We start from the raw sequence: 14,869 nt of genomic DNA, 5'->3' as shown, positions 1-14,869 counted from the left end.
TTTGGTTTGGGATAAAAGGAAAAAGGTGTAAAGAAAGGAAAGTTGCCTTTTCTTTTATATAGTATAGAGAGATGTGTTCGCTGATGTTATGATCGCCTTTTGGGACAGTCGCGTGGGTCTTGTGTAGACTGGTGAGACGCCCCGCCATTAATCGGCTGTGATGGCACTGTGAGTCCTCCACTCGTGTGCGTGTGTTCATAATCCGAGCTGAGGACCTGATAATCGATATCGTGCAAAAGAAAGTGTGAATCGCCTTAATATTATTTTGCCGTGGTGTAGAAAAGGGGTCCCGTGTTTGCACTTGTCTGGGCTATAGCTCAGGGGGCGGATGAAAAAAATTAAAAGTGCTCACTTTGACTTAAGGCAGAAGCGCAGTCAGCGTCTCAAAGGCCGGCACAGCTATGCACGCGCTGGCTGCTCGACTTTTGCTGGGCAGGAGACCCCTTTTGTACACACGCTCATGATATCAAAAGTCTCAGCTCTTTGGAGGTAATTCATATATTATATATATAGCAAAATACCCGCGCCAGAGCGGAGAAGTAGTGTGTTAAAGAAGTAATGAAAAAGAAAAGGAAACATTTTAATAATAACGTAACATGATTGACATTGTCATGAGTGTTGCTATCATATATATTCCTGCCTAAATAAGTCACCCTCGCTTCGCTCTTACTTTTTTACCGTTCATTTAATCATGGCTAGTGGCGGAAAAATTATAAAATGGAAGGAGGATGGCTTTACCAAAACAATTATTGATGGCGAATCGATTATTCATAAAGCTTGAATTGGTGATCTGTTTTTCTGTGTTAACCTCATATTTTTCATACTTCTTCTCAAACTAAGGTGGTGCGAGGGTAAAATGAATCGGGATGCGCTGATCAATGTAATCGGTGTACCAGGAAATCATGCATTGACAAAAGCTCCCTTTGCTTGTAATGCAAAGTGTGATTAAATGCATTATTTTTCAACGCGTTATGGAGCACATGCATCGAAGCTTCTCAGCTGTGCTTGTGCTAAGAAAAGGAAAGATTTTAAAAATAGCGTAACACGCTTGTCAATGTGACCTTTTGTAAGTAGTGCCTGGAGGATTCAGTGTGTTGAAACTCTAGAGACAGCGTGTGTATTAACTTGAGGTAAATGGGAGGGAGATGATGACGTGACTCCCCCACCCGCCTTTAACTGTCAATCCCCACAAACACAGTCTCGAATTTGCATAAGCACACCCCTTCACCTACAATTTTAACTTAGTTACAAAGTGATCAAAACTCTCGCTTATATCCTCGCCCTCTCATTAAACTTGTATCCCGCATTACCTGTGGGCATGTGAAACGCCAGCGGTAGCCTGTCTATGAACTTAATTTAAAGTTTAGGTTTACACCTTGCTTTCTTTCCGAGGTAGCAGCACTCATGAATATGGTAGTATATGCCACTCGCTCGCTTCTTATTGTTTCGCTGCCTTCTCAATTATATAATGCATGTTTTCTTAAGCGCTTTTTGTAGGTCTTCCTGGTTTTCTACGCACTGCGCTGACAGTCAGTTCACGTGATTACGTGGGAGGCGTGATGATGTCACACGAAACTTCGCCCCTTACGTCTTTGCAGCTGTACTCCATTACAGTTAATGGAGAAAAATACCTTCCAGTTATGACCATTAGGCGTAGAATTTCGAAATGAAACCTGTCCAACTTTTGTAAGTAAGCTGTAAGGAATGAGCCTGCCAAATTTCAGCCTTCTACCTACACGGGAAGTTGGAGAATTAGTGATGAGTGAGTGAGTGAGTGAGTGAGTGAGTGAGGGCTTTGCCTTTTATTAGTATAGATTGGTTGTTCTTCTTACTAGCTAAGCCCTTGTCATCAGTCATCTACAGTACCAAACCAGACTTGACCAGGCAAAGGCTAGAAGTCGTTTTTAATGACTGCCCCGAGAGTACTTTGTGTGCCAAGTTGACATAACTGAGAAGCACTTCTAGGTTTGCACAGAGGATGTCAAAGAAAAACAGGGTGTCTTGGTACGGACCAGCAGAGTGCCCATACGATATCAATTGTATCAATATTCACTTGAATTTCTGGTTTCAGTGTCAAGTATTTGATGTTGCTGTTGAGATAACTTTTAATACTGTCATTTAGTGGTTGTAACAATATATTAAGACACGTTCATTTAGCCTAATACATTGCTGAATAGATTTTTGACTAATGTATGAGGGGGAGAAGCAGAAACTCAATTCAAAAGCACTGTTTGTTTTAGATGCCGAGTTTTCCAAGAGCAAGTATTAATATTTTAGCAAAAAAAATGTATGTATTTTACACCTTCTGAGCATGCAAGTGAATGATGGACATATGGATTATATAATACTAGTTATATGAGAATCTTGTTTTTCATTTCCCATGGACATTTTACGCATTGCTTGTTGCTGTTCATTATTGGTCACTGCTGGATCCCATTCAATTTAGAGTCTGTTTTACTTCCTTTCTCCACAAAAACATGAAATTAAAATTTTTAATAGACCACCACTACTAAGTACATGGCGTAAGTAACATATAAAAATATATTTTTGGGTGGAGTTTTCCTTTAAGAGTGTGAGAGCCTCTTACTCTATATATGTTGTTTTACAGTAAGTCAGTATGCAAGAATATTTGCTAATTCATCTTACTAAACTGCCAAATAATCTGGTGTTAGATGCAGATCCATCACTTACATAAGTTATCTGTGTTCATTATTCATTCCAATTAGACCAATTAATTTTCTTATGTTGGCTGACAACCTGTTTCAATGAACTAAATAGTTCTCTACATTAATAAGAACACCAAATGAATATCAAATAATTGAATGGCACTTATATACAGCACAATTGACAATAGAGAGACAGCTCTGGAGCTTGACATACCACTTGGCTTTAATCATAATTGAGATGAGTATAATAGGGCCTTTAGAATAATTTTGATAACAATGAATCTGAAACACTGCATCTGTAAAGTGAAGAAGTCAAACTCTATTCCTGTACCACTCTATTTGTTTCTCAAGCTCATAGCCCAGGGTCACTATCCCTGCATACATGTGGAGTACTCACATGTGCTATCAAGTTGCTGCAGATGGTTCACAATGCAGCAGCCCATCTTGTATTTAATCAGCCAAGATGGACACGTCACTCCTCTCTTCAGACCACTATATTGGCTTCCTGTAGCAGCACACATTAAGTTCAAATCCCTAATGCTTGTCTACAGAGTAGTCAGTGGATCAACACTCATGTATATGGAGACAATGGTGAGGTGTTTTGCTCCTTCTTGCCCAGTGAACAGCGTCTGGTGATGCCACTTCTATGTGGTATCAAGTCTCACTCTACACTCTTCCTCCATAGTTCCCAGTTGGAGGAACAAACTGCCTTCCCAGTTGCTTTAAGAAGCAATTGAAGACCCATCTCTTCTGTGAATATCTGTCTAATTGATTGAAAGAAATAAAAATAAAACTATGCTCAGCGATCTTTTATATTGTTGGTTAATTTTTTGTTTTAACTTTAATTGTTTTATCGATTATAATCGATGATTGTAAATTTATTAGTTATCACATCTTTTTGCTTGTGGCAATAAACTTTTGTTACCTGTCCTATTATACTTGCTGAACAAATAGGGCCTAGCCTAATATTACAGACTAGCAAAATACCCGCGCTTCGCAGCGGAGAAGTAGTGTGTTAAAGAAGTTATGAAAAAGAAAAGGAAACATTTAAAAAATAATGTAACATGATTGTCAATGTAATTGTTTTGTCACTGTTATGAATGTGACTGTCATATATAGTCCACGACTGTCCCTGTCCACGACTCCAGACACCAGGTAAAAGTCCAAATGTTGACTTTATTTTTCTTCCACAGTGCACAAAGCACACTCTCCACCACAATACTCATATAAATCACAATAATAACAAATAACCAATCCTCCATCTCCCAGACGCGTTGCCACCCTTCCACCCAGCTCAGCTCATTGTCTGGGAGTTCCCATAGTCCTGTTATACTCCCTGACCTGGAGGTGTTTCTGCCCAACAGTCCACAAGTCCTTATTCCTTCTGGGTCAGGGTAAATAGTCCTTTTCTTCAACCCGGAAGTCCGTCGCTCTTCCTATGATGAACCTCCGGGTCACAGGGCATGAAGAAGCCCTCGGTCCTCCCTGCAGCTCCCTCCTGTGGCCCCCACGGTCTTCTGGGGACCTCCATGCTGCAAGGAGGGCTCCACCTGGCGGCTTGGGGGTATTGGCCGGGATAAAGGGCCGGCCATCCTTCACAACACACACACACACACACACATATAAACATATATACATATACAGTACATATATACATATAAACATATCTACATATACACATATCTACACATACACATATCAATATATATATACATATACACATCTACATATATATACATATATATACACATATCAACATATATATACACATACTTATTGTGGACTCGGACCCGGACACACACAGATGGACATCATAAGTTCCACACACACCGTTTATTTACAAGTCAATATACGTGCACACAAACCCCAGTGCCTCTTACACCGTTTCCCCAATGTTCAGGCCTCACAGTCTTTGTGCCTTCCTGGCCGCCTCCAGTCCTCTTTCTCCAGCTCCATCTCTCTTCCACCCGACTTCCGCTCTCGATTGAAGGGAGGTAGCCCCTTAAATAGGAACCCGGATGGGCTCCAGCTGCTTCCCGGCACTCCTCTGTAGACACGCTCTGTGTCCCCTGTCATCTTCCCCCCAGCACTTCCTGGTGTGGCGGAAGTGCTGGGCTCCAGGGATATTCAGGCACCGGGCACCACCTGGCGGTGGCCACGGGTCCCTACAGGGCTGGGCTTCCAAGCCCTTTACCCGAGGCCCCCAACACAACCAGGGCAGACGCCCCCTCGCGGTCTGGAGAAGGCACAAGCCCTCCTCCGGTCCTCCTGGGCGTCCCAGCCGGGCTACAGCCCTGGCAGGATGCCACAATATACATACATACATACACACAGACATATACATACATACATACATACATACATACATACAGATAAATATACATATATATACACACATATATACAAATATATATATACACATACATACATACACACACACACATATATATATATATATATATATACACACTGACACATATATACATATATATACATATCTACATATATATACATATCTACATATATACACACATATATATATAGAAATCCACATATATATATACATATCTACATAAAAGCAATCTTGCCTGAAATCAATGGCAACCTTTTGTTGGGTCTGTCCCTGAGACTTCCTACTTCTCATCGTGAAGCAGAGCCTTATTGGAAATTGGAGACATCTGAATTGAAATGGGAGATCAGAGGGTGTAACGGGGATGCGAGGAATACATTGAGTGTGGAGAAACTCTAGAGACAGCGTGTGTATTAACTTGTGGATTTTTCTGTGAGTATTTGGTGGCAGCGTGACGAAGTTGCCTACGCAAGACCGCGTTAGCTGTGGCGTTCAACTCGGAGCATATTCTTTTCCCACCTTGTCAATTGTGTAATGCGTTTTTTGAACAGGTTTGATGCATGGAAGTGATAACTCGTCCTGCGTTCAGTCAGTTCACGTGAACTGCTCTCTTGTGTGATGTTGCGATGTCCACGGCTTTATTTAATGTTAGATAAGACCCGGTACTTAAAAGTTTCTCGCTACAGCAATTTTAACTCAGTTAAAAAGTGATCCAAAGTCTCTTTTATACCTTGTGTCTTCTCATTAAACTTGTATCTCGCGAATAAAGTATTCAGCGTTTTTCTTCAGCGCTCTTTGGGAGCTCTTCTTTCTTTTCTACGTACTGCGGTCACAGTCAGTTCACGTGATTACGTGGAAGGCGTGATGATGTCACACGCAGCTCCGCCCCCCACGGCCATCGAGTTAACGTCCATTACAGTATATGGAGAAAAATAGGTTCCAGTTATGATCATTACATGTAGAATTTCTGCCCAACTTTTGTAAGTAAGCTGTAAGGAATGAGCCTGCCAAATTTCAGTCTTCTACCTACACGGGAAGTTGGAGAATTAGTGATGAGTGAGTCAGTGAGTGAGTCAGTGAGGGCTTTGCCTTTTATTAGTATAGATCGCTTACCTCTGTTGAAGGTTGGTTTAAATAAAAGAATCTGCCAAGCTAAAAAATGTAAATGCAAATGTAACTGTAAATATCTTCAAACAAAATACTGAAAAAGTACTTACTTTTTAACCCACAATGTACAGAAGCCATTCAAAAGAAATGAACGCAATGTTAGCTAAAAGCTGAAAGCGATGCCCTGGCTGATCACTCTTTAAGTTAAAAGTATAAAGTTATACAAAAACAGAAAGCAAATTAGAAGAATCTGTAAACCAGGGGTATCAAACTCCAGTCCTGGAGGGCCGCAGTGGCTGCAGGTTTTCATTCTAACCCTTTTCCTATTAGTGACCAGGTTTCAATGCTAATTAGCTTCTTTTCCCTTCATTTTAATAGCCCTGTTTTTAAGGATTCAATCCTCTGAATTGATTATTTTCTTCATTAAATGAGAGCCAAACAGATGACCAGCTAAATTGAGGCTTCAATCTCCAACCAATTTCACTCCAATCAATTTCTTAATGAGAAACCAATTCTTGCTGTTAATTAAACTTGTTATTTAATTCCACAGACATTTCCAAAGTTGTTGATTTTCTGTTTTTTTTCAAAGAACATCAACAAAAAGTTGAATTGAGAGATCGACCTTACTGAGACTTTCACCTTTCTTTATTTTCAAATATTGTGAAATGAGCACAGGGGAGCTGGCCATGTGGCAGAGTGTTTTGTTCCTCATTACTGTTTGGCTGCTAATTAAGGAAAAAAGAAACAACTAAGGGGCCTGAGTCAAGTTAATTAAAACTAAGGCAAAAGAATTTAATTTGAAGTAAAAACTGGTCACTAATGAAGAAGATGGTTAGAATGAAAACTTGCCACCACTGTTGCCCTCCAGGAGCAGAGTTTGACACCCCTGCTGTAAATAGATTGTTGCAATTTTAATAGACTGCAACTTGCTCCAATCATGCATTAGTTTGATGGTGATGGGTACACTTGATATTTACTGAAATTCTTCTATTTTCCCCCGTACTTTTGCCATTGCCTTTTCACAGAAGACTGAGCTTAAGAGCTATTTATATTGATTTGCATATTCAAAGTGACATAATTCTGGGAGGAGTTGGGGCGGGACAGCAGGCCCGTTACTTTTCACGCTGACAGGATTTATGGAGTAGAAGAATGTGGAAGCTGGTGAACACACAGATTTATGCATCTGTTTTTTTTGTGCGTAAGCAGATTTCCGCTTTTGTCCGCATGCCATGTTATAGTGCGAATTCTACGCACGGCATTATGCATGAAGCCCCTGGACTTTTGTCCTTTTCAGAGATATCGGCAGCACCACACACCCTTTTCCAGTGACCTCATGCTCTCCCAATCGGTCTATTGACTTCATTTGATGAGTCACTGGAGACATGAATGTCACTGCCAAGGTAAGTAAACCTCTTGATAAGGTGAATGTTCTCTTCTCAGACAGGCACACTGCTGATAACTTTGACCAAGGAGTCATTAAAGCCCTGGATCTTGTTTTTTATCCAAGACACTCGCAAGCCCAGACACTCGGCCCACTCTCTCAGATTTTCAAGAGCCCCAATCAGAGCCTTCATTGACTCCGTTGTCAACAAAGTCAAGATTAGTGACTCTTTCCTCACCAACAGATGCCCCACAGCTGCTAGACCCCACGACCTTGCCCAACACTAAGTCCATGCAAGCATTGAGCATAGTAGGATCAAGAACACACCCCCTGACAAACCCCAGAATCAAATGGGAAAAAAACAGAAGTTTTGCTTCCACACTGCACAGCACTCACAGTACCAGTGCACAAGTCAACACATGATATCCAGGCATTTCGGGAGGATTCTGCGAAGTCTCAGCATGTCCCACAGTTCAGCTCAGTCAACTGACTTGAATGCTTTATGAAAATCAACAAAGGCTGCAATGAAACTCTGCCGATAATCACGTTCCATCACCCGCCCTGACTGCGACTCCCCGAGGAACAGATCTGGACATGTGTAATGCTTTGATTCCTCTGTCAAAGGACATGAATTACTACAACATAGATGGTGTGTCACTTGCTCACAAATTCCTCTAACAAACGACTCCTTATCTGCCCTCACAGCCATCCTTCTTAGATCCTGGTACAGAATGGAGTTGTCATCCAGCTGTGTGCTGCGACTCCTCTCAGTGATATCCAGTGTACCCTGCGAGATGAAACACCTCCTTCTGGGAACAATGGTAACAGCAACACAAACCTTAGCAAACTTCAGGGTCTTGTTACGGAAGGTCTCCCACATCACATTAAGATTAGCAGTCGGACCCATGTCTGCACGTTCCTCACACAAACTGTGTGTATATTCATTAGAAACAGCCTGATCTTGGAGTCTGGCCAGCCAAGCCACATTAGTATGTGGAAGCCTACAGGAACTAAGCTGGATCTTCAGAGTAGCAAAAACAATTCTATGGTCAGAATTCACTAACTTGGTTGTGAATTTGTCCTGGGTATTATATTAAACTGTATCCAGCCTTTGGGGTGTGGTGGCAGGATTGGTATTCCAGTCACTGTAAAAACTTCACACAGCTCTGAAACGGCAGACAGGACTCCTTTCTGCTCTCCATGGGAGCAGTTCAGCTGCAGCTTCCTACAGGAAGGCTGCTCACATTATGAAGGGGATGGGGGAAAGCAGATCTTTGTAGGTGGGTAAACCTTTTATTGGGAGTAGCTGTTGTTGTGGTAGATTGGCTCCGTCTGATGGTGTCCAATGTCACTCCTTTCAACAATCATATTATAAGACTCAGATTAAGGCACTTTGTGGGTGCCTTGTTTGTTGTCTCAGTGTATGCTCTGACTGCAGTGAATGATGTCTTGGTGAGGGAGACATTTCATTCACAACTTCATTCGGTTGTTGATGGGTGCCCACAAGGTGATGCTCCTCTAGTCACGGGTGACTTTAATGAGACAACTGGCACTGATAGGGCTGGCTATGAGGATTGTGTCAGTCCCTATGGGTTTAGCAACCAAGGTGAAAGTGGCTCCACATTCCATGACGTTGCAAAAGTCTGGTTCCTACACCCTGAGTCTCATTGTTGAACTTGGCACTCCAATACAGGTGGTGTGGTGAAGGACAGTGTGGTGTGAGCAGAAGCTAGAGACTCCTACAGAACTGCAGGATGTACAGAAATGCCAAGTTTGTGAATTTTGTGAAATAATCTATTGAATCGTTTAATTAAAGCACAGACACTACCAGGTATTTTTAACTATCTGTATAGAAAATTGGGACAAATTAAATTGGCTAGCCAGACAAATACGATGGACTGAATGGCTGCCTCGTTTATTCCCAGCAGCACTAAACAATGAAGTCTTAACATAACACAGAAGGCGTGCAGAGTGTGAAGTATGGCTGCCCTCTACTGGGGCTTGGATAAGCAAACTGTCTGACAGCATTATAGCAGGACACGTTTGACTTTGAAGAAGACCTTCTTCTTCAAATTGAGGGAGTCATGCCCATCCTTTTCAAATTAATAAAAAACTAGCTTGTTTGACAGAAGGCAGTATCATGTATGCTTTAAGCTTTTCAACCCATTGACAGATTTTAGAATCATACAAACTTTCTTCTCTTCTCAGTGCACTTTCACTTTTTTATTTAAAGATTTATATATATATATATATATATATATATATATATATATATATATATATATATATATATATATATATATATATATATATATATATATATATATATATAAATATATATATATCATATATCATATATATACTAAATATGAGGCTCATTTAAATGAAAATGTGCATCTCCTCAGGGTAACAGACTCAAAGTTATATGATGCAGTTAACTAAGAACAAAAAAGAAATATGAATCATGGCAATTGCGTTAACTGGTGAAAAGTTTATCATGGTCCAGACTGTAATAGTAGGTGAAAATGCACTGTCCTGGGTGGGACATCAGCAGTAATATGTCCGAAAAAGTTGTCAAAACTGAACATTTCAGAAGGATCCTCCAATATCCATTCTGAGGAAGATGGCTAGCAGTGTAAGGGTTTATGCACATCCTTCACCTTCAGGTTATCAGAACTCTAGCTGCTTGATGGCTGTTATATAATTCATAATGTTCTTAAGTGCAGAGATACTAGAAGCCCCTCAGGGACATTGATCATGGATAGCACTTCCAGTCTCCAGATAAGCTTGCAATGGAGAACAGAGTAGCTACAAGGGCTCATTTAGCAAGGAGATAGAAAGGATGGTGGCATCAAACAAGGTTGTGAGATAGAGATATTTGTGGTGGGTAGTAAAGCAGACCAAAAACCCCATATGGTCATTTGTACACCTTTATTTATATTTGTGAGGCATTGAGTAACATGGGGTTTTATTGTTGCTGTTATTGTTATTTTGCCTGTTTTCACCTACCTTTGCAAATTAATGGTTTGTGCTCTGAATAACTAATTTCTCCTCACTTTCATAGATGCTTATTTAAATTGAAATCTGGTGCCTGGAAGGTCATTTCATTAAGGTGATGTCACTGTAATATATGTGAAGTAATCATTATTATTTTCCTAACAATAATAATATATTTTATTTATATAGTGCCTTTTCCATGCTCAAGGTGCTTCACAAAGTCTCAGAAAGAACAGAATTTTCTGGATAAAACGTTGAAACAGATAAATACAGGATATACAAGGCATTAAATAGAATAAAAGACAATAAACCAGGGTAAAATGCTAAATTCAATACTAGAAGAGAAGCCTGAACAAATAACATTATTTGTGATATAACACACACACACACAAATTATCCTGAGCATCTGGAATTTGAAAGAAGGGGCAGAAGGTTAGGTTAAGTTAAAAGCCTTCCTGAACAGATGAGTTTAAAGTTGTTTTTTAAAAGAAAGAAATGAGTCAGCTGATCTTCTAATTAATTTAGGGCAGTCAAGTAGTTGGCCTCATCTTACAAAGCAGATGTGACTGTTGAAAATTTAGAAAAGGAACTGGATGCAGTGGGAAGACAGGGAGAGATGTAAATGGATGATGGATTTATGTTCATTGAATTACAGTATTTAGATTGTTGATTTTATTGTGGAAAAAGTGGAGGCATTTTTCACAAACCTCAGTATATAATCTTGACCCCTCTGCTTTTGAAAATTTTAGACCCATTTCTAACCTGCCTTTCTTAAGTAAAATTCTAGAGAAGGCAGTCATTATACAGCTAAATGACCACCTTAATAAACATGCTATTCTTGATAAATTTCAGTCGGGTTTTAGAACAAATCACAGTACAGAAACTGCACTCGTTAAAGTAGTAAATGACTTGTGGGTAAATGCAGACAGAGGCCATTTATCTGTTCTCATCCTCTTAGATCTGAGTGCTGCATTTGACACCATTGATCACAACAATATTAGAAATCACCTTAATCAATGGGTAGGCCCCTCTGGTAGTGTCTTAAATTGGTCTGAATCCTACCTGGCAGGTGGAAAATTCTTTGTTAGATGTGGTAATTATAAACTCAAAGACACATGATATCCTATATGGTGTTCCACAAGGCTCTATCCTGGGTCCGCTGCCCTTTTCAATCTACATGCTTCCGTTAGGTCAGATTATCTCAGAATAACGTGAGTTGCCACAGATATGCTGATGACACACAGCTGTATTTATCAATAGCACCTGATGACCCCGACTCTGTTGCTTTATTAACACAAAGTCTTACTTGTGTTTCTAAATGGATGAATAGTAATTTTCTCAAGTTAAATAAAGAGAAAAAAGAAATTTTAGTGATTGGCAATAATGGATATAATGAAGTTATTAGAAATAACTTGAGAAAATGCATTAGGATTAAAAGTCAAGACGGAGGGGTAACTGTTGACTGTGACCCGAATTGTAAAATCAAATATTAATCAGATCACTAGGACAGCATTTTTTACTTAAGAAATATAGCAAAAGTTAGACCTCTTATATTATTGAAAGATGCTGAGAAATTAGTTTACGCTGTTGTTTTCAGTCGTCTAGATTACTGTAACGCACTCCTTTCAGGACTACCCAAAAAAGACATAAATCATTTGTAACTAGTGCAGAATGTAGCTGCTAGAATCCTAACTAGGAAAGGAAAATCCGAGCACATCACCCCAGTTTTGATGTCACTACACTGGTTACCTGTGTCATTCAGAATTGACTTTAAACTACTGCTTATGGTTTACAAAGCCTTAAATAATCTCGCTCCATCTTACATATCGGAATGTCTGACACTTTATATTGCAAATCGTAACCTTAGAATCTGCTTAGAATTCCAAGAGCTAAACTTAAAAGAAATGGTGAGGCAGCCTTCTGCTGTATTGCACCTAAAGTCTGGAATAGCCTGAAAGAAATTTGATGTTTAATGGTAAGAGGAGGGAGAGGTAACAAAATAGTGAGAAGTACTGTTTTATGGTCAGAGAGTCCCAAATCACTGCTATAAAAGTGTTGCAAACAGAAAAGGCAGGTATGCACAGAAGGCCTAATATACTGTATGAGAATCAACATGTTGCACCAAGTCAAAGCAGTCCAGCAAGGACAGGAACTCATTTCTCAGTTTACATGCAAGAATGTCAATATAGATGTTGAACTCGCCAAGAGCCCAACCACAGGGGATGCACAAACCAGTGTTTCTCTTCGTGCCGGTCCCAAGCCCAGATAAATGGGGAGGGTTACGTCAGGAAGGGCATTCGCTGTAAAATTTTTCCAAATCAATATGCGGACAACAACACAAATTTCCATACCGGATCGGTCGAGCCCTGGGTTAACAACGTACTATTAGGTGCTGGCAGAAATTGGGCTACTGTTGGCCGAAGGAGAAGAAGAGGGGGGAGATGTGTCTGAAGACAGGAGGAGAGGAGGAAGGTAAAGAGAGTGGAACTGAGGGTATGAACTTTGAATGTTGGCAGTATGCCTGGTAAGGGGAGAGAGTTAGCTGATATGATGGAGAGAAAGAAGGTTGATATATTGTGCGTGCAATAGACTAAATGGAAGGGAAGTAAGGTCAGGTGGATCTGAAGTGGTTCTATAATGGTGTGGATAGGAGGAGAATTGGGGTAGGGGTTATTCTGAAGAAACAGTATGTCAAGAGTGTTTTGGAGGTAAAAAGAGTGTCAGACAGAGTAATGATTATGAAGCTGGAAATTAAAGGTGTGATGATGAATATTGTTAGTGCATATGCCCCGCAAGTTGGGTGTGCAATGGATGAGAAAGAAGATTTTTGGAGTGAGCTGGATGAAGTGATGAACAGTTTACCCAAGGGACAGAAAGTGGTGATTGGAGCAGATTTCAATGGACATGTTGGTGAAGGAAACAGAGGAGACGAGGAGGTGATGGGTAGGTATGATGTCAAAGGAGAGGAATGAAGAAGGTCAGAGGATAGTGGATTTTGCCAAAAGGATGGACATGGCTGTGGTGAATACATATTTTAAGAAGAGGGAGGAACATAGGGCTACGTACAAGAGTGTAGGAAGATGCACACAGGTAGATTACATCCTATGTAGAAGAATCAACCTGAAGGAGATTGAAAACTGCAAAGTGGTGGCAGGGGAAAGTGTAGTTAAGCAGCATAGGATGGTGGTCTGTAGGATGATACTGGAGATCAAGAAGAGGAAGAGAGTGAGGGCAGAGCCAAGGATCAAATGGTGGAAGTTGAAAAAGGAAGACTTCAAAGGTTCAGTTAATGGAGAAGGTGAGACAGGCACTGGGTGGCAGTGAAGAGTTACCAGACAGCTGGGCATCTGCAGCAGAAGTAGTATGGGTGACAGCAAGAAGGGTGCTTGGCGTGACATCTGGACAGAGGAAGGAGGAAAAGGAGACCTGGTGGTGGAATGGGGAAGTAGAAGAGAGTATACATAGGAAGAGGATGGCAAAGAATTATTGGGATAGTCAGAGAGATACAGAAAGTAGACAAGAGTATAAGGAGATAAGGCACAAGGTGAACAGAGAGGTGGCGAAGTCTAAAGAAAAGGCATATGAGAGGTTGGACACTAAGGAGGGAGAAAAGGACCAGTACCGATTGGCTAGACAGAGGGACAGAGCTGGGAAAGATGTGTAGCAGGTCAGAGTAATAAAGGATAAAGATGGAAATGTACTCACAAGCAATGAGAGTGTGTTGAGCAGATGGAATGAGTACTTTGAGAGGCTGATGATTGAAGAGAACGAGAGAGAGAAGAGGTTGGATGATGTGGTGTTGATAGTGAATCAGGAAGTGCAACGGATCAACAAGGAGGAAGTAAGAACAGCTATGAAGAGGATGAAAAATGGAAAGGCTGTTGGTCCAGCTGACATACCTGTAGAAGCATGGAGGTGTTTAGGAGAGATGGCAGTGAAGTTTTTAACCAGATTGTTTAATGGAATCTTGGAAAGTGAGAGGATGCCTGAGGAGTGGAAAAGAAGTGTACTGGTGCCGATATTTAAGAATAAAGAGGATGTGCAGAACTTTAGTAACTACAGGGAGATAAAACTAATCAGCCATAGCATGAAGTTATGGGAAAGAGTAGTGGAGGCTAGGTTAAGAAGTGAGGTGATGATTAGTGAGCAGCAGTATGGTTTCATGCCAAGAAAGAGAACAACAGATGTGATGTTTGCTCTGAGGGTGTTGATGAAGAAGTATGAGTATATTGGGAGAAGGATGCTAAGGATAGAGCTGCCAGGCAATAGAAAAAGAGGAAGGCCTTAGAGAAGGTTTATGGATGTGGTGAGGGAGGACATGCAGGTGATGGGTGTAACAGAACAAGATGCAGAGCACAGAAAGATATG

Source organism: Polypterus senegalus, chromosome 3, assembly GCF_016835505.1.
Source record: "Polypterus senegalus isolate Bchr_013 chromosome 3, ASM1683550v1, whole genome shotgun sequence".
In the NCBI taxonomy this organism is placed as follows: Eukaryota; Metazoa; Chordata; class Cladistia; order Polypteriformes; family Polypteridae; genus Polypterus; species Polypterus senegalus.
This window is presented reverse-complemented; position numbering follows the sequence as displayed.